At 40.8% G+C, this 19696-nt stretch overlaps 1 protein-coding gene across 11 annotated transcripts in view; it reads right to left on the minus strand.

The window, feature by feature from the left end:
- The window catches only part of SEMA6D (semaphorin 6D), a 69734-nt gene extending 55811 nt beyond the window's left edge, over positions 1-13923 (minus strand). For 9 of the 11 annotated variants that reach the window (XM_078151269.1, XM_020973648.2, XM_020973780.2 and 6 more), the window contains exon 1: positions 13610-13922. The gene's annotated coding sequence lies outside the window, so the exon portion shown is untranslated. Of the gene's footprint in view, positions 1-13609 lie in introns of all 11 variants that reach the window. The other 2 variants (XM_020973045.2, XM_020973915.2) reach the window with 2 other exon arrangements.
- Positions 13924-19696: the final 5773 nt, after the last annotated feature.

Below are 19696 nucleotides of genomic sequence, written 5' to 3' on the forward strand. Positions count from 1 at the left end.
TTACCTACTAGCCCATCAAAACTGGTTGCTGCTGTTACAATTTCCCGGAGGCAGAGAGGCATATGCAGGGGTGTTATGTGGTTCAAATGAGATAATGATTACAAAGCACTTTGCAAACTTTGAAGTGTTAGATAAATGTCAATTAACATTATTATTATTATTATCATTATTATTACTATTATTATTAGCCTAGATATCTGGTCTGATGATGCCTTCGTTACCAGGGCCTTCTACTGTACTCCCACTGAGCTCAAGTAATGATTATAGAGCAATGCAGGTGTGTGCTTATAAATCTCTAGGAAAAAAAAAAGTATGCACACACTAAAATTTAATTTGCTTTATTAACACTTTCTTAAGTCTAGACAATTAACAAAACAATAATTGAAGCCCTCATTTGTAGTGTTTGCCAGTTTCTGAGGTTTAAATGCATACACTGAAAATTTAATGATAAGCTCCCACAAACTGGTTAGAACTGTCTCAGGCACACTCCTGGACACAGAACTGTAGTCCCCTCTTTTCTTTCTTCACTCGAGACCTTCACTTTCAGCCTCCTCTTGTTATGTCAACCTAGACTAGCTTTATTGGTGGTCTATCATTGGTGTATGGCAGCCTGTGATTTTGTTTATTTTGTTTATTTTATTTTACTTTTTTTTTTTTTTTTACTTTTTGATGAGGCAATCCAGGTTAAGTGATTTGCCTAGGGTCACACAGCTAGTAAGTGTCAAGTGTCTGAGGCTGGATTTGAACTCAGGTCCTCCTGATTCCAAGGCCGGAGCTCTATCCACTGCACCACCTAGCTGCCCCGGCAGCCTGTGACTTTGGATCAGGAAAGAAATGCCCAATCACAGAATCTAAGACATGAAAAGGACCTCAGAAGCCATCCAGTCCAAACAAAGACCCCCTCTCTAACAGAGTCAGAAGAGCAGACATCTCATTTTGGTTTAAAGACTATCATCTAACCCATGCCTCTCCATCTTATCTACAAGAACTGCACAAGAAACTTGTCAAATGCTTGGCTAAAATCTAGGCAAATCTATTATTTCTAAAGGCTGCCCATTCTACTTTGGGACAGCTCTAATTATTAGGATTTTTTTTATTATTATTATTATAGCAAGTCTAAATATGCCTCTTTGCAATTTCCACACATACTATGCTCAAGGGTCACTCAAAAAAAAATCATATATATATATATAGAGAGAGAGAGAGAGAGTATGTGTATAGGTGTGGGTGTGCACTCTTTTCCTTCCATCTCTCAGTCTTCCTTCACTTCTTCAGGATAAATATCTGTTGTTCCTTCAACCAATTCTCATATTGCATGTCTGCCAAGCTCTTCATCATCCTGGTCACACTCCTTTGGAAGCTTTCCTGCTTATCAGTAATTATTTCATTATTAACGATCAAAGGGTCGATCACCATATCATCTGAGGACTCTTGCAGAATTCTGACATATTTATTCGAGACACTTTGTTGAAAGACAGCCTTCAAAGTATTTTACTTGACTGAGTCACATGTTTTCTTACAGCCAACAAACACGACGTGCAGTATGATTTGTATTCTCACCATCCGTTGACGGTAATTGGTAATGAAGTGGTCCACTGTGGAATATGCTTAGTAAATCTTGCTTATTCCTTTCTAATAGCCTCATCAAGGAGGCCCTTGATGGGTGTATAAAAATTTTCTATAAATAGGAAAATCTCTTTAATGTCACCATCCTGATGGTGATGTTGTATGGTTACAAGTCATAGAATATGAAAGCCTCCAAAGAATTACAATTAGGTTCACTCAAAGTACATCCCAACAGAATGCAAGCTCTAAAGAGAAGGGGAGATTTCATTTTTTTTCCTCTTTGTATTCCTTTAGTCTAGCCCACAAGCCCACTGCCTGTCTCATACAGTAAGCACTTAATAAATGCCTGTTGACTGATTAATGGTGGACAAGACCAACCTGAAGAGATATTACAGATTAAGTATTACACAGGAAAAGTGGTATAAAGGTTATCAAAGAAAGGTTGGATCAAAAAAGAATGTGGAGCAATCATAGAGTGAAAGTAAATGATGACCACTGCATACCCGGCATGTACCATTGATGTCCTGATGTTAAAAAAAAGGTCTCTAAGCATACCAGATGTAGTGAACTCATAAGAATCACACAGAAGATGAGCAGGCACTTCAGTGAGATCACAGACCCTTTTTTAGCACTGGAGTTAATTTCATCTTATTAGATTCAGCCCAACATTCCAGTCAGTCAAGATATTTTTGGATCCATTCTCTGATATCTAATGCGTTAGCTAGCTTATTCCTCCAAGCTGTGTATCATCTGCAAATTTGGTAAGTGTGCCATCTATAACCTTATCTAAGACACTGACAAATTTTAAATCTCACAGGTCCATGCAGCACTCTGACAGAGAGACCTTCTTCCAAGCTGATACTGAACCATCAATGACTTTTTTTTTGATCCAAGACTTTCAACCAATTTCAAATCCACCTGACTACACTATCATCTATCCCACATCTCTCCATCTTATCCACAAGGACAGCACAAGAAACTTGTCAAATGCTTGCTAAAACCTAGGCAAATTCAAATAAATGAATGAATGAATGAATAAATAAACGGATGAGTGAGTGAATGAATGAGTGAACGGATAGACATACGAGTGCATGAATGAATAAACGAACGGCTGAATGACTAAATCTAGGTAAACTATTTCCTGCATTCCTTCCTCTGACCCACCAGTCTCATAACCTTGTCAAAATGGGAAATGAGGCTCATCTGACATAACCCACTCTTGGTAAAGCCATGTTTGCTCTCTGTGATCACTGGCTCCATGTCTAGATCTTCCTTGAGCTTAAAATCTGTCTCTTTAACCTCCACCCATTGCTCCTGGCTCTGCCTTCTGAAATCAAGCATAACCAGTGTAATCCCTCTTCCCCATGACAGCCCTTGGAATCCTTGAAGACTGCTATTATGTTCCCAGCTGCCTAAGTCTTCTCTTTCCTAAGCCACACATTCCCACTTTCCTTCCACTGATCTTTGTACGTGTTCTTTCTCACCAGTCTTTTCGCTTTACTGGGCACCCTCATTCTGGGTCTCCAAGAAGCATCTGATGGCAAGAGTGCCAAAACCAGTAATTTTTAAGATACATATTCACCTTCAGCCTTCTCTTCTCCAACCCTGGTGCTCTTGAGTTTCAGAGAAATGAAAAGCATCCAGTTCTCATCAATTACAGTCTGAAATGTGGTTTGGGGGCCATGGTGGGCCACATCTGCAATGCATTCAAGTTAGAAACTTATTTAACTTTCACACGGGGCAGTAGAGTGGTACAAGCAGACAGTATTTGACTTGGAGGTAAGGAAGACCTAATACTTCCTTAGTTGTGTGGCTGTGGGCAAGTCATTTTATTTTTCTGCCTCAGTTTCCTCCACTATAAAATGAAGATAATAATAGTACCTACTTGACAGTGTTGTGAAGATTAAATGAGATAATACATACATATATGTATCTATGTGTGTATGTCTACACAAATATTTGTATATATGTGTATATATATATATGTATGTATGTATGTATGTATATATTTGTGTGTGTGTATAAAGCAAACCTTAAAGCACTTTATTGCTGTTGAAATACTACCCATTCACAAGATTTCTTTGTGTTAGAATTCTTCCCAAGACAAAATCAAAACTGACCTACAGGTGTAGGTTTTGCTGCCTCCACTCTGACTGCCCCCCATGTCCGGAATGCTTTCCCTCCTCACGTCCACCACTTAGCATCCTTGACTTTCCTTCCAGACTCAACTCGAGAGCCATCTTGTGCTGCCAGTTGTTGCTAGCTGACAGGTTTCCCCTTTAAGGTTTTACTATAGAGGCACTTGGTAGAGTGATAGACACAGCACTGGACCTGGAGTCAGGAAGACCTGAGTTCAAATCAGCCTCAAGACCCTGGACAGGCCACTTAACTGCTCTGCCTCAGTTTCCTCTACTATAAAATGGGGATAATAATAATGGCTACCTCCCAAAGTTGTTGCCAGTATCAAATGAAACAACAGTAGTTTCTTAATTAATCCTTCCTTCTTTCCTCCCTCCCTCCCTCTCTGCCTTCCTCTTTTTATGTATCTCATACATGCAGATATGTATATCTTGTCTCCCCTATTAAAATAGAAGCTCTTGAAGGGCAAAGGCTGTTTTTACTTTTTCTTGGTATCTGTCAGTGCTTAGCCCCAGCACTTGGTACACAATAAAGACTTAACAAAATGCCTTTTGGTTAAATGACTGGTTTGTTAAAAGTATTTCTCTCGTCCTCTCAAGTTAAAAAGGGATCGTATGTGAAGGAAGCAGCAACATTCAAGGCTGGCTTTGCTTCCTATCAGCTTAGTAGTTTTCCTAACTGGTGATTTGAGGTAAAATGTTACCTTTTGCCATGGTTATATGTAGCACTGAATAGCAGCCGACTTGGAACTGTGTTTGCCAATCACCAAGCAAATCATTGCACCTTAAACTAAATCACCCCAAGGTCGATTCCATTCGCTCTGTCTTAAGGATGGTGTGCTTTCAAAGCCTCTGCTGCCAGCTGCTCCATGACTAGCTATTAAAGTAAGCTCCAAAAAAGGGAAATCGATGACAAATATTGCATTTACTATACCCCACCGACGGAGCCACTGCTTGCCTACTACCCACAGGATTTTCAGGAACTCCGCCACTGATAAATGATGGCAAAGAACAAACTAAAAAGAACTACCCAAAACCCTTTTAATAGCATTGAGAGTCTTTGGCCAGCAGCAGGAGCTGCAGTGTTCTTATCTGCTGGGCTGCTGACAGCCTAATCCTAGAAAATGAATATGTTATTTTGGTCAGAGTTTCATCTGTCCCAAAGCATAGGTGCCCTCCTCCTTCTCTGCTGCGCTGCTACATGCCAAAGGAGACACATGGTATAGCTCAACTCTCTCCTTTAAATTTAAGTACAGACTACAGTAATAGGCAAAGTAATTGCAGCTTTTTCTGAGGTCTTATTATACACATACAAGAATCCCAGGACTTTTTAACCCGTGATTTTCTTTCCAAAATGTACTTAGAAGGACTTAGGGTGACATGTCAGTATTCTGTGTTAGGGTTTATTTTCCAAATATAAACCTTTAATATAGCAGCATCTAACTTACTCTAAAAGTACCCCCTTAAGCCTTCCCCCCCTCCGAAAAAAAAAACAGCCTAGTTGGCAATTTCTCAGAAATGGATCTGATTACTCATACAAGCAAAAGGACACTTTCATTCAACTATAACCCAGAAAAATATATGTTGTAACACAGAGTGAAACTACAGTACTACTCTCTCCATGCTGATGCTACTAATGCTTGAACATCTGCAGCCCTTGCTGTCTTTGCTGATGGGGCCAATAAAATACTCTTGGGAAATGAGACAAGGATACATAATGGATCTTCACCTGCCAAGATTTGGGAAATGAATGTCAATCACACCAGAAGCAAAAACACTTTTTGAAGGAGAGTGATAAATAACACCATTTGTCCTATGCCATTGCAATCTTGGACAGGGAACCCTAACAAAGAGAAAAATTGCAGGACAAGATACTTCTCTGGCATACTGTGAAAGGGGCAAGATGTCATAATTTGGGGGCAGAAGGGGGAAAATTTCAAGGACAGAGAGCAAGAGCATGGCTTAGATAAGTTATTTGATGTTGATGCTTCTATAAATACTGTATACATTGTATTATATAACATGAATTTGTTATAAAAAATATCTTCTTTACCCTCCTTGATGAAAACTAAGGCCAGAAAGATCATGAGGCTAGAAGATAGTAAAGCTAGATTCTTATTATCAAAGCTGCTTTGGGGCTAAATTAGCATGTAAACGTTTATGAAGAAATGTCACATGCCTGTTTCAAATAATAAATATCAGTATATAGGAACACATTTCGTTTCTCTATTTCAGTACCTTCATACTTCAACAGATCTGTGATCTTATACACTGGTGCAAATGGCAAATCATCCACAACTTTCTATCTTGTGTGACTTTCCGTACTTGTTTTTAATTGTTCCTCCATAAAGGATGCTGTTGCTTTCCTCTAATCCTTTTACATTTTATAAGCACCAGTGGAGCATTAGTAAAGAACTGGGGCTGTCCATCTGTTACTCCCCTAGTATGTATTCTCTCTATTATCCTTTGGTCACCTGTAATTTTGATTCTTTGCACATGAGGGTATTCCATGATACACAACCATGCTGCTGGGAGAACACTTAGGTTAAAAAAAAAATAGCCTTTGAATCTGGGCAGTCTTGAGATCATTAAAAGCTGGTGCTATTTTCCAAATGCAACTTAGTCTACTTTCTTCTCTCGTCCTCCCCTCTTTCAATTCTGGGCCCAGTTCATATTCCACTTGCATTGTCTGTCTAAGATATACACACACATACATCCCCACACTCACTCACTCACTCACTCACTCACATACACACATATATCAACTTTATGAACCAATAATCCAACTGAATGCCATAGCTGCAAAATTGTCATTTTTCATCCACTTCATTTTCCTTTTTGGATTGTTAGGCTGATTTCTTTTGAATAGTCTTAGATAGCAATCAAGTAGGACGCTCTGTAAACATTCCGGAGCTTGATGCAAAAAGCACAAAGTCATCCACAAATAGGAGTATCGGGAAGAAAGACCCCACCTCCTAATAATATGAATCCTTTCAGATGGATTTTGTGTAGGTCATCCTAGGATGATGTCAAGAAGCACTACTAGCTTATATCTCCCCATTTTATACATTTCTGGATAGTAATAATCAGAAAGTCATTGAACAGAGTTTTCTCTGTGGTTGCATTTATCAAGGAAATCTAATCTTAACATGCAAATGAGAGACTCCTTACAATTCCAACTCTCTCTGCACTTCAGAAACCATCCTCTACACAGCTGTCAAATGGGTTTTCCTAAAACACAGGTCTGACCATGGCACTTCCCCCTAACCCCAACTCAAATGGCTCCCAGTTACCTTGAGAATCAAATATAATCTCCTTTGTATGACATTTTTCCAGACATGTCACATATTACTTCCCTCTACACACTTTATAATCCAGCCATATTGGCCTTCTTACTGTTCCTTACACAAAATATTTCATATCCTATCTTCATCCCTTTGCATTGTTCTTCCTGTCTGGGATGCTCTTCCCTCCTTACCTTTCATGCCCCTCTCCCACGGCAAATGCCTTCTGTTTGTTTTATATGTGTGTTACTTATGTATGTATATATGTATATGTATGTGTATACATATATATGCACAAATACCTTGTATCTGTTTTGTGTTGTTGTACCTGTGTGTGTATGCACACACATGCCATTGGTATCCTCAGCACCATTACATCATGTCTCTGCCATATGTAATACAATACATATATATGTAACACACACACACACAACAGATAGAAGGCATTTGAGTGTGTGTACGTGTATGTGTGTATATATATTTATACAGTATAATACATATAGTGTATATGCATACATGCTATCTCTGCTATTAGAAGAGGAGCTCCTTGAGGGGAGGAATTTTTTTCTTAGTATCTCAGAGCTTAGCAAACATACAACAGGTGCTTAATAAATATTCGTTGATTAATTAATGTTCTTTTCTAACAACAGAACTTTCTGTTTAGAAGGCTAAAAAACCCTTGAAAATATAGGTCAGAAAAGGGTTACAAATAATCAACCTATGGAGAACTGATTTTACTATGATGATTCATGCCTTTTAGGCCTTAACAAGTAATAAGTTTGTACTTTTATATCATTTTATTGCAAAAAAAGGGGGAAATTCTTGCAGAAAGCATCTGGTGCAACTATTAGACACGGGGCCCAGATTTAGCTAAATCACGTGTTTGCCTTTGTGAAAAAAAAAAAAGAGGTGTAGCAATAACATGTGTAGTTCACCAAAGAATTAGTCTGGGTCGTTCTGTTTTCTGTCAAGTGGAACTGCAGGCTGTAAACTACTTTAATTTCTTTCTTCTCCTTTTCAAAATATACGGTATTCTCAAAGTCCAGTCTGAGTGGCGTCTGGGCAGCTCCTTCTAATTCCATTACTCAAGTGGTTTAATAATCAAGCCTGAAGAGGCTACATAGGAATCTACATTAAGGTTAGGATGATTCGCCAATTAAAAAATGCCCATGGTTGCCCCTCCCCCCCACTATGACTTTTCTGCAGGTATGCCCCCCAAGTTGGATGAGGGAGGGGCTTGGCCCAGGTTGGCAAACAAAAGAAACTTCCTGTTCTGGATGTTAACTTTAGTTACCAAAACCAGACAATGATGCCAGTAGTGTGGAAGAAAAAATTGCTATAGCCAGCTGTGCTGTTCACAGTCGGATGAATTCTGTGTAGCTCCAAACGGTTATGGAGCCAGTAGCCTGTTGTGGCCAAGGACAGAATGATGGATGATATACATACTGTGTCCAAGTCAAAAGAATGGCAGAAGTTCACTTCAGGGTTGTTAAAATGCTAATCTGGGTTGGTTAACAAAAGCCTAATGGAAAAGAAAAGTTTGAGAAAGAAGGACACCTCATGTGCTCTATACTGTGTCCCTGGGTTTGATTTCATTGCTTCCATAAACACTTGCTTTTGAAAATAAAGACAATCTAACCATTTTCCCACTTGACCAAAAGGAAGTAACTCAATTTTAGCCACGCTACCATGGTTGTCAGTCTGAGGAAGGAAACTCAAGACAGTCAGTCCTCACAGCAATTGAGAATGGTATTGTCAGGTTGCTACAGTAATGTGATTTTCATTTCTTACATAGGACATGGGAGCAGATCAGAAGACACTCTCTTCTGAATTGGGAGCTGGTAGCTGTTCTCAAAACCAGCAACAACTTAATAAAGATGGCTTGGATTTTAACTCTAAACATCCTAGCTTATGAGAGCCTGAGAAAAGAGAGCACGCCTGTTTTAACAACCGTCATAATGAAAGAACATACCAGTTTTATTAGTAAGGGTTGAAAACCTCAAGAAGCCCGTGATGTAGGTACTATTATCATCCCCATTTTATGGATGAATAAACTGAGGCCAATGGTTAAAAAAATAAGTGGCAGAAGCAGACTTCTAACCCAGATCTTCCTAACTCCGAGATCAGTAATTCCACCAGGTTGGTCCTGTAAGTCTTTAATCTTGTTTTTATCTTTTTCCGAGATAAAACACTCATGTGACTCTAAAGGAAGATATGTATGTACTTTGTACTTATGTGATGGGTTTAGCATTAAATGAGGAAGAAAAAAAACAAAACAAAAAGAGTTCGTTCATCTGACACCATTATCTAGCACAGTGCCTTTGAGATCGATGGACCTGATGGCCTCAAACTCCCTTTCTCCCCTTCCTCCTCTTATAAAGACAGACATCCTCCAATGTCTAGTCATAAAGAACATTAATTTACAGCAGCCTGGCACAGTGCCTAAAGGAAAAAGCCTTGGAGTCAGGAAGACCTGGGTTTCCAGGATCACTGGATAGGTAGAGGCTGTTTGACTGTAGGCAAGTCTTTTTACACCTCAGTCCCCTAGCAACTCCTTAAGACTTGCAAATTAGCTGCCAGTTTGAGTTGATAGAGGGAGCTTCCACACAGGGAGTTCCATTCACTGATGAAAATCACAGGTCCAGACTGACTATCTATCTGTCTTTACACATACACACACATAAAACAAAAAGATACAATTTTAACCTGTAAAGTCATAACGATTAGGTTGACTTTCTATGGCAATACCAAGAGGAAATACAGAGCCATCCATGTATTTCCATATACATAATCCCCTCTTCTGTCAGAAGCCTTTTCTGATGCCCTGTATTGCCTTCTGTTGATTGATTATTTCTAATTTACCCTGTCTGTATCTTGTTTGAACATAGTTGTTTTCACTCTGTCTCCTCCATTAGACTGTGAACTCACTGGGACCAAGGATTATTTTGGCCTCTCTTTGTAAACAGCAGGTACTTAATAAACGTTTAATGACTGATTGACTACACGTTATATTCCATATGTAATGCAGAAACTAATCTGATCTCACGTTTTTCTCTTTCTACTGCTTCTTGAAAAATCATATATTTTCCTCAAGAACAATGACAAAGCTACTTAAGAACACATGCTTTCCCAAGCATTATCCCTACCAATTTACAGTAGTGTCAACAGCAATATTGACAATCTTTAGGTGAAAGTTTCTGGGGTTTAGTTTATAGAGTTTTGTGCATTTTAAGTAATAGGTCCCAATGACTATAACAGAGGGAGGGTTTCAGTCATAAGGACTACAGGCATAACCCACTAAATACAAATAAAGGGGCTAACAGATCCAGATAAGGGTGATCACACGCTCTCATCCCAGTTCAGAGCATAAACTTCTTACGGCTTCAGGATACCTAAACTGTAATAATCATTCCAAGGACTAAGGGGTTTACTGCTGTTGTCTCAGATCATTCTACCCACTAAGAAATGTCCAGATGGTCTAGTTGTGAGGGGGGGAGGAGAAGGGAAGCAACCTTAAATCAGACAAGAACTATCTATTAGATGACAGGGCAGCTACTATATTCTTGGCACACTCTTCTGCATCACTGAAATGTTTTAGAGGATGATGTGAACTACCTTGCATCCTTACTAGAAACAAGCATAGGCAATGATATCCTACAGGATTAAAAAAAAGTAGTTGTTTAAGGTTACTAAAGATACAAGCAGAAGTGACTTGGTCTCCTAAATGAAACATTTAGAAATTCTAAGTTTACCTTATGTCTGTCCTTCTCAAAAGTACCTTCCCTTTGAGATAGGTTTAGAGACACTTTAGAAACAATTCAAAGCATAGATTGTACACAAGCCTTTTCTCCCCAACACCTTCATTACAGCTGAACTACATATGAATTTGCTGTACAAGGTTTAAATTAATATAATAGAGACCAAAATCGAAGAGCTCAACTGGCAAGTTCTATTTATCTATGCCAGAGTAAACGTTTATATAATATGCCTGTCACTCATTATGGTAAACTTGACTACATACAACTTAATTTGCTGAATTAAATACATATGCTAAGGAGGTGGGTAGCTTTTTTTTTTCTCAGCATGAATAAAGCAGCATAAAATTGTATTCTTTCACAGCACAAAAGAATAGCAAACCCTTGCACACTGAGCTTCCTGGGATAAGATTCCTCAAGAAGAGAAGGAAGGAATCTTAAAGAATCCTCTCTACAAATATTTTTCCTAAGCTTATATTTGCCCAGAAGTTTTAAGACATATTTCATGAAGACCCAAAAGCTGAAATGAGGAAAGAGCCAACTTTATTATCCAAAAGGCAGAAGATATCCAAAGCCCTGATACTTTCTTTTAAAAATAAAACTCAGAATCCTTGGCAGGAAAAGACAGTTTCAGATAATGTCATGGCAGTGTTGAAATAACAGAATTTTTAGAGATCAACAAAGGAAATCTCATTTTACAGATGAAAAAACTGAGCTCTCCTCACCCCAACCCCAGCAAAGAGACTTGTCCAAGGTCACAAAGATACTTTATGCCAGTGCCATGATTTTAAAGTTGGGTTTCCTGACTCACCAATCTCCCTCCCCTCCCCAGATACAACCACATAGCTGTGTGTGTATACACACATGTATTTTAAAAATACAGTAAGGGTTAAGTCCATTCCCCCTCCCTGCCCCCATCTACATATTTACAATGATAACTCGTCCTCCTTCCAAGTAAAGATGACACTACTGACCTACTGTCAGTAGGTCATGGGCTTTGAGCTGTTTTTCCATAAGTGGGAATGAACTTGCCCTGAACCATCCACACTTGCCTATCCAATACTGCCTGTGACCAACTGCACACTCTCACTGCTTCTAAAAGCAGGCGTGCTAAATCGCACCCCCCTTCCCCCTTCCCCTTTTGGGCTTTTAGTGTATAGTAGAAGAAGCATACAGCGAAAGTACTACTGGGTGGTGGGAGTACTGTGCAGTATATAGCATTGCTAATAAGCTGATGACCATCGGGACTGGTCAAAATGATTTTCTGAAAGGATCCAATTAATATCCACACTTATTTTTTCCCCCCTCTCGCTCTATGACATTTATCCCTTAAGTCCAGGATTATTTTCAATCACCTGACAGCAATGGTTCTGGGAGTCAATTTTCGAGGAATCTTTCAAACCCAAGGCTCATCTACACCTTCAAGTCCTCTATGACCTTTCATTTCAATCCAAGAGTTATAAATAATAGAGGAGCCTTATTTAAGTCCTTCCAAATTACCCAGTGTGAGCTGCTGTATCAGGTTCTTCAGAGCTGGAACAAATAGATAATCACCGTAAAGAAAGGGGAAAGAAAGTTTTCCTACCTTCCACTCCCCCATCACCCTCCCTTTCGTCTTCCTCCCACCCCCCTTTGCCAGTTCCCTTCAAAAGAAGAGGCGGCTCCAGGCAGGAGGACGCCCCTAGCCTTCGCGAAGGGATTCATGCAAAATTGACTCTTCCTTATTTGTTTCCATCCATAATTGATGGGTAGATGGAAACCTAACACATCCCAGTGCCGGGCTCTTACAGCCTGGCGGAGGCCCCGTCCAAGAAGCTTCTGTAAATCATTTCAAGCCGAACAAAGCATTGAAAGTTACGGAGGAGTAGGGAAGGGATGGGGTGGGGTGGCATAGGAACGGAAGGAGGGTAAGGACCCCCAACCCGTAGCCCCGGCCGCTGCGGCAGGCTCCGGCAGCAGGGGCGGGCTGGAGGAGGGACAATACCCCTCCGTCCCTCGGTGGGATCACTTCGGCATCCCGGGTCGGGGCCCCAGGGATTCTCCAAGGAGGGGCCGCAGGCGTGCTCAGGAAGGCTCTGGGAGCCGTCGGGAGCCCGGCAGCAGCAGCAGCCAGGGCTGCAGCGCTCTGGCCGCACGAACAGGTAGCCCCCGTCGGGTGGCTGGCTCCCCAGCTCTGGGCAGCCAAGCTCCCCCCCGGGCTGCAGGCGGGCCGCCGACCTGGGGGCTGGCGGAGGCTCGTGAGTCCGTGCGTCCGTCCATTCTCCAGCCTGCGGCTCTTCTCTGTCCCAGCCTCCAAGCCAGCGCCGTCTGGGGGCCCTGCCTGGGGAGGGGGAGGAGTAGGAGGGGTGGGGAGTCCCCAGTTCCCACCCTAGCCCCGGCTCTCAGTCCATCGCTGGAGAAACCATCCGTGCCCAAGCACCCTAAAGAACCCAGTCCAACTGCTGGAGGAGCGGAGAACAACGTAGACCTAACCGTGGGCAAGCAACTTTCCCCCTTCTTTCTGCCTTTTATTTTTTGAGGGGTGGGAGTTAGGTAGCGAGTGCACTAAGAGAAGAGTCCCTCTTCCCCTTCCAAGTTTCCCCTCCCCCCCAAACCTCAAGCAAAGCAGAGGAGCTGGCCACAGGCGAGTACAAATAACCTCTCCTACTCCGACTCGGTGTGCTCCTTGCACGCCAGGCTGACAGGGTTCGTCGCAAAAGAAATCAACTCTCCAGTGACACTATAAATATCCATCTATCTATATGCACACACACATGCAAAGAGAGAGGTACAGGGCTGCGAGTCCGGGGATTTGGGGGTCCCCCCACCCACCCCTTTTGGACAGTGGCAAAGATTTTTTCTTCTTTTTTCCAAAGGAAGCGCTTACCTCATGGGGGGAGGCTGGCAAGGAAGCTTGAAACCCACCAGGGTAAGGAAAAAAAAATATAAGAGGGGAGAAAAAAATCCGGTCTTCTTAGGTTTTGGTTTCCTCGGTATAATCCCGAAACTCGCCACCAGCCCTTTCAGCAGCGGGACAGAGCAAGAGCAAAACAAACCCAAGCACGGCAAATGGTGTAATTCGATCCATCTCCAGTCAATCCATCCAGAGAGCCAGGGAGGCTGCTTTTCCCTCCCAACAATCAGACAGCTCTGAAGCTCCAGTCCCACCCCCAAGCACGAAAGAGACGCAGGCTGGGACTGACTGCACGCCCTCACTGGCGGATCAGACGCTGCCTCCGAAAGGCCCCCTCCCCCTTCTCCCCGCCCCCGCCCACGCCCCCTCGGACTGGGCGTCCAGTGACCCTTCTCTGGCCTCCTGGCCTCGCATCCCCTCCCCACCTCCACCGAAGGGCTCCTTCCAGCAACTCCGGAACACCTCAGTCCTCTCTCTGTGCTGCAGTCTTGCTTCCTCTTTCCTTCCCTCTCTTTATTCAGGGTTTACTCTAGGCATCCTAAGGACAAATCGTTACTGCCTAATGGATCTGCATGCGCAGTGGTTGGATAAAGTTCTGCCTTAGTTGTTGGATTTTTTTTTTCCCTTCCCCTCCTGGGGTAAGGGACATTTTTAACACACAGAGCCACCCCCAGCTGTCACCCCCAAAACACATCCACACTGTCTCTTTATAACCACTAAGCAAAACAGCTGGGAAGAGGCAATCAAACATGGCTTTATCTTTATAAAATACAGAAATTGCCTACTAAAAATCCCATTTCTACTTTGAATGAAAGTCGTTCAGTACAGTATAATTTTGCAGGCTAATGAGCCAGTTTTACAGACAAGTGTTTCGTGTAAAATGTTGTGGGAGAAATGAAAATGTCCTTGAAGTGACATCCTTTAAAAAGAGTATTAGAAAGGAAAGGTAGGGAAAAGTAACATGTTCCAAAACAAGAAGATTTTAATTTACACATTTGTTCTCAGAAAGGGATGTTTCATTAATTTTTTTAGATGAATTATGAATCGCCCAAGGCTTAAAGTGGTCTGAGTAAAGCATTGGACCCCCGTTTTAAAGAGAAAAAAAAATTGAAAAGGACTTTTCTTCCACATTTTAAAATTTTCATTTCATCCTCCTACAAGATGAAAAGAAAAAAAAAAGGATTTCATTTCTCTGCTTCTTCCCAAAAATTAAGTTATATGTTTACATTTGTGAGGGGGGAAATACCTTTTTCCTTCCAATTCTGAAATTTCTTTGGCAGTCTTGAAGCAAAACTAAGAATACACTCTAAGGAACTGAGCTGCTAAGAGCTCATGCAGAAAGTTGTTCTACTTACAGTGGTAGTTAACACTAGAAAAGAGAGGAAGAGATAGAGGGGGAGGAAGAGAAGAAGAAGGGATGAAAGAGACAGAGACAAAGAGACACACAGAGAGAAAACTTACCAAACATAAAATATGAAAATCTCCTCCTGGTGCTCTTCTTGTGATTTGGAAATACAGGACTTTAAGGGGTTTTTTTTTTTTGAGACTTTTGTGAGTCCTCTGGTCCCTAGTGTTTTCTGGTGGTGCTGGGCTGATGGCTCTGACATCATTGCAAGTTTCTTGGCAGTCAGAGCCCCACCACAGCCAATTCCTGACCCAGAAAGTTGTGCCTGCTTTCCTGGTATCACTTCATCCCTTATTTTCTCCTTCAAGGGAGCCACCCCCCACTGCAGGCATAGGAATCTGTGCACTGCATGAAGATGCTGGGGAGGTGATTATTGGCTTGATTAGGAATCAAATTGCCAACCCGAGGGCAGAAAGCTTGTAATTTGCAGAGTGGCTGCAATGGCGAAAAGGGTTCAGCTCACTAGATATTTCTGAATTTTTTTGTGCTTCTAAAATCTAGAATTTTTTGCTTTTCAAGGACCACTCTCTGGGTGCCCAAATCGGAATCCTAAATCTAATAATGAGCATTCTCCTGATTTTGTACTTGGCCAATGTTGCATCTTGAGCCAAGATTCTGAGGTGTTTTCATTCAAAATACCATTCCGAACCTCAGATCCAATGTTCTACTGTGGTGTGCCAGGGGAGGAAAGTCTTGGAAGAAAGTATGCCTCTGACCTGAAGATAGTGGAATCCCTCTTCCTTTTGCTCAGACTGAAAGTTCTTCTGTCAGTGGGGGTGGAGGGTGGGAATGGGGAGGAGGGAATGGATTGCAGTTTCACTTAAGACCTGAACTCTGGAGTTTTAGTGGGAAAGTCAAGCATCCTAGGAGCATAGATTTAGAGTTGGAAGAAACCTCAGAGGTCATCTTGTCCTTGTTTTTTACACATGAGGAATATACAGTCCATTGAAGTTAAGTGACTTGCCCAGGGTAACACATAGGTAACAAGTGTCCAAGGAGGAGTAGTCCTTGCGCTACTGATAACAGTCATAAAAATCATGTGTTGTTCATGCATGTCACTCTTACTCAATTTGAATAGAGTGCTGGATCTAGAAAGATTATGTTCAAATCATTCCTCAAATAATGACTATTTGTCTGATTATAGGCAAGTCAGATACCCTCTTGGCCTCAGTTTTCTCATCTGCAAATAAGCACAATAACACCTGTAATACCTGCCTCACAGAGATGTTGAACAAATATATGTAAAGTGATTTGCAAATCCTAAAGCATCACGTAATAATAACAACAATAATTGCTAGCATTTATAAAGCTCTTTTAGGTTTGCAAAGCACTTCACACATGTTATCTCATTTTATCTTCACAACAACCCTGGGAGATAGGTGCTATTATCCTCATTTTGCAGGTGAGGAAACTGAGGCAGACAAAGGTGAAATAAATTGCCCAGGGTTGCACCAATAGCAAGTGACTAAGGCTGGGTTTGAACTGAGTTCTTCCAGACTTCAGGTTCTGTTATTATGTTGATGCTGAGAACTCCTTTTAAATTTTGGAGGGGCAGTAGAGCTCAGTGGAAAGAGCACTGGCTGTAGGGTCAGAGGACCTGTGGACAAATCAAGACTCCGATTATTTACCCTCCTTTAACCTCACTTTAATCTCCCTGGGTTTCTTTGTCTGGAAAATGAAAGGGTTGGACTTCCATGGCTCCTAAGATCCCTTTCAACTCTAAAATCACAATCATCAGATTTCTGGCATGGGGGCTGAAATCATGATGGATTTCAATAATATCACACAGCTGATCATGAAAGAGAATTCCCTGAAAAGAATTTCCAAGGGCTCAACAGTGAATCTCATTGAAGAGGGTGATATTATCAGCCTCTATTTTCAGTGATTAACTTCTATATATCAGTTAGTTGGCCATCCAGTAATAGGATTCTATGAAATATGGAGATTACAGAAAGTCTATAGGTGATTATGTGATTTCATAAAAATCCATGAACCAAAAGGAAAACCAACTTAGTAGCATAGATTTAGATTTAGAAGGCACCTAGATCTGGTCCAACCTCCTCATTTTACCAATGGGAAAACTGAGGCCCATATAGGTCAAGTGATTGGCTGAAGCCACCAATGGCGCAGCTGAGATTCAAACTCAGGTCCTCTGATTTCTAAATCCAAATCTAAATTCTAAAGCTAAGTCTTCCCACTGTCACAAAGCAGGTCAATCTTTGCTGAACTAGTGTTATGATCAAAGATTCTATGAACACCTTTTTATTCATGTATTTAATTGTTAATATTGATTTAATTATTAAATTCTTTCTTGCTATTTTTCAAAGAAGTTAAGAGAATGCATGCCAAAGGCATTTTTCTCAGCTTGGACATTCAGATACCAAGGTTTTAAAATATAACAATCAGAACAAATAGAAAGGATGCCTCCTTTTAAAAAATAAAACTAGCATTTTCCTATATGGTGTTTTAAGGTTTTGCAAATCAACTTACTACTACAACAACAACAACTACTACTACCACTACTATTACTACTACTACTACTACTACTACTACTACTACTACTACTGCTACTACTGCTACTGCTGCTGCTGCTGCTACTGCTGCTGCTGCTGCTGCTACTACTACTACTACTACTACTACTACTACTACTACTACTACTACTACTACTACTACCTATTACCTACTACTTCTACTACTACAGTTATCCCTCCATATCATGGTTTCAATATATTGCAGGTCAGCATAAGAAATTAAATGCAAATTTGGGGGGAGTTTTACAGAAGTCATAGATGACAGAAAAAGTTTAGAAACTCAGAAATGCTTAAATATATGTATAGTATTACATAATATCAACATGTTTTATCTTTTAATGCTATAATAATTCAGATTTCTCTGGTATGAAGGGAAGGCCAAAAAGTTTTACATATGTGTTTTCTGGATTTCTGGGATCTTCACCCTTAACCTCTACTGTGTGAAAGGGATAACTTTACTACTACTACCACTACTACTACTACTACTACTACTACTACTACTACTACTACTACTACTACTACTGCTACTACTACTACTACTACTTCTAAATAATAGCTAAAATTTATATAATACTTACTATGTGCCAGGCTCCGTGCAAAGCACTTTACAATTATTAACTGATTTTATCTTTATAACAACCCAAGAGGTAGGTGCTATTCTTATCTCTATTTTACAAATGAGGAAACTGAGTCAGACAGAAATTAAGTGACTTGCTCCGGGTCACTCAGCTGGTGAGTGTGAGAGGTCAGAGTTGATCTCAAGTCTTTCCTGCCCCACTTCTTGATAATATAGCTGTAGACTGAATCCCTTATATTTATAGTAGTAGATACTTGTAGTGTTTTCCTCCACTAAAGTCCTTCTCTGACACCTCATTGAGATACGGTGAGAATTCCTGAAAGCTGTGCCAACTGAGTACAAGCTCTGGCAAGTCCCGCCAATCTGTAAAAGCTGCTAGTACCAGCCAAGGACAGACTGTGTCTGCTCTCGGAGCTAAAGAAGACCATAACCAGATGGCTACAAGATTATGAACTTTCTGGCCACAGTACATCATGAAGAGAGCTGATGACAGCGCAGAGGGGATACAGTCTGAGCCATCATTACTGACCATGGATCCATGAAGTGCTAAAGTCTAATAATCCCTTACCAATAAGGATGTTGATGCAAAATAAGATGTTTAAAGAATTTAATGACTAGCACAGATTGAGACCTATATTTCACTTTTCCAAAATAAAACTACAGAGGTATTTAAATTTAAAAGGTGACTGCAGCTCATGTGATTACTTTAATTTGGAATACACATACAGAATTACTTGTGCATGCACATTAAAGAAAGAGCTTTTTGTGGCAAGGGAGTTCTTTAAAAACTAATCTCAGCCCCATATAACATAATAAATCATTAATAATATACAGACTATAAACTCTGCATATGCATTGGCACAGATGGCCAGTACTGTGTCTGTAGTCTGCATATGAAAATGACCCTGCCAAGATATTTCAACTTAATACAAATAATTTGTCATCTTAAATCTTATGCCTCCAGATTTTGCTGATATAATTTATAACTATTAGTACACACTACGAGAGTGTACTCATACAGCTATACCTGTTTGTGAGATGGTTAGGCTTTTGAATGAAACTAATTTGTCTGCTCTCACATGAATAATTCTTGTTGGTGTGCCTATTAAAGAAAACCAATGATGGACTTGGGGAAAAATATAGGAGTTGTTTTTGTATTCTTTCTACTGTCATCATGAAAACAAACCATTATTAAGTTAAGTCAGTGTGTATTTACTTGGCTTCTATTATGTGTCTGGCTTTGGGCTAAGCACTGGGGGATACAAAAAAGGGCAAAAGATAGTCCCTGCCCTCAAGGAGCTCCTAGTCTAATGGGAGAGACAACAGGTAAACAACTATGTGCAAATGAGATATATACAGGATAAATTAGATGGAAGGTACTAGTATTAAGGAGGAGAGTAAAAGTTTCTTGTAGGGGACAGCTGGGTGGCACAGTGGACACAGCACCAGCACCAGGAGGACCTGAGTTCAAATCTAGCCTCAGATACATGATACTTACTGGCTGTGTGACCCTAGGCAAGTCACTTAACCCCAATTGCTTGAAAAAA

Source organism: Phascolarctos cinereus, unplaced genomic scaffold, assembly GCF_003287225.1.
Source record: "Phascolarctos cinereus isolate Bilbo 61053 unplaced genomic scaffold, phaCin_HiC Scaffold_3;HRSCAF=262, whole genome shotgun sequence".
NCBI lineage: Eukaryota > Metazoa > Chordata > Mammalia > Diprotodontia > Phascolarctidae > Phascolarctos > Phascolarctos cinereus.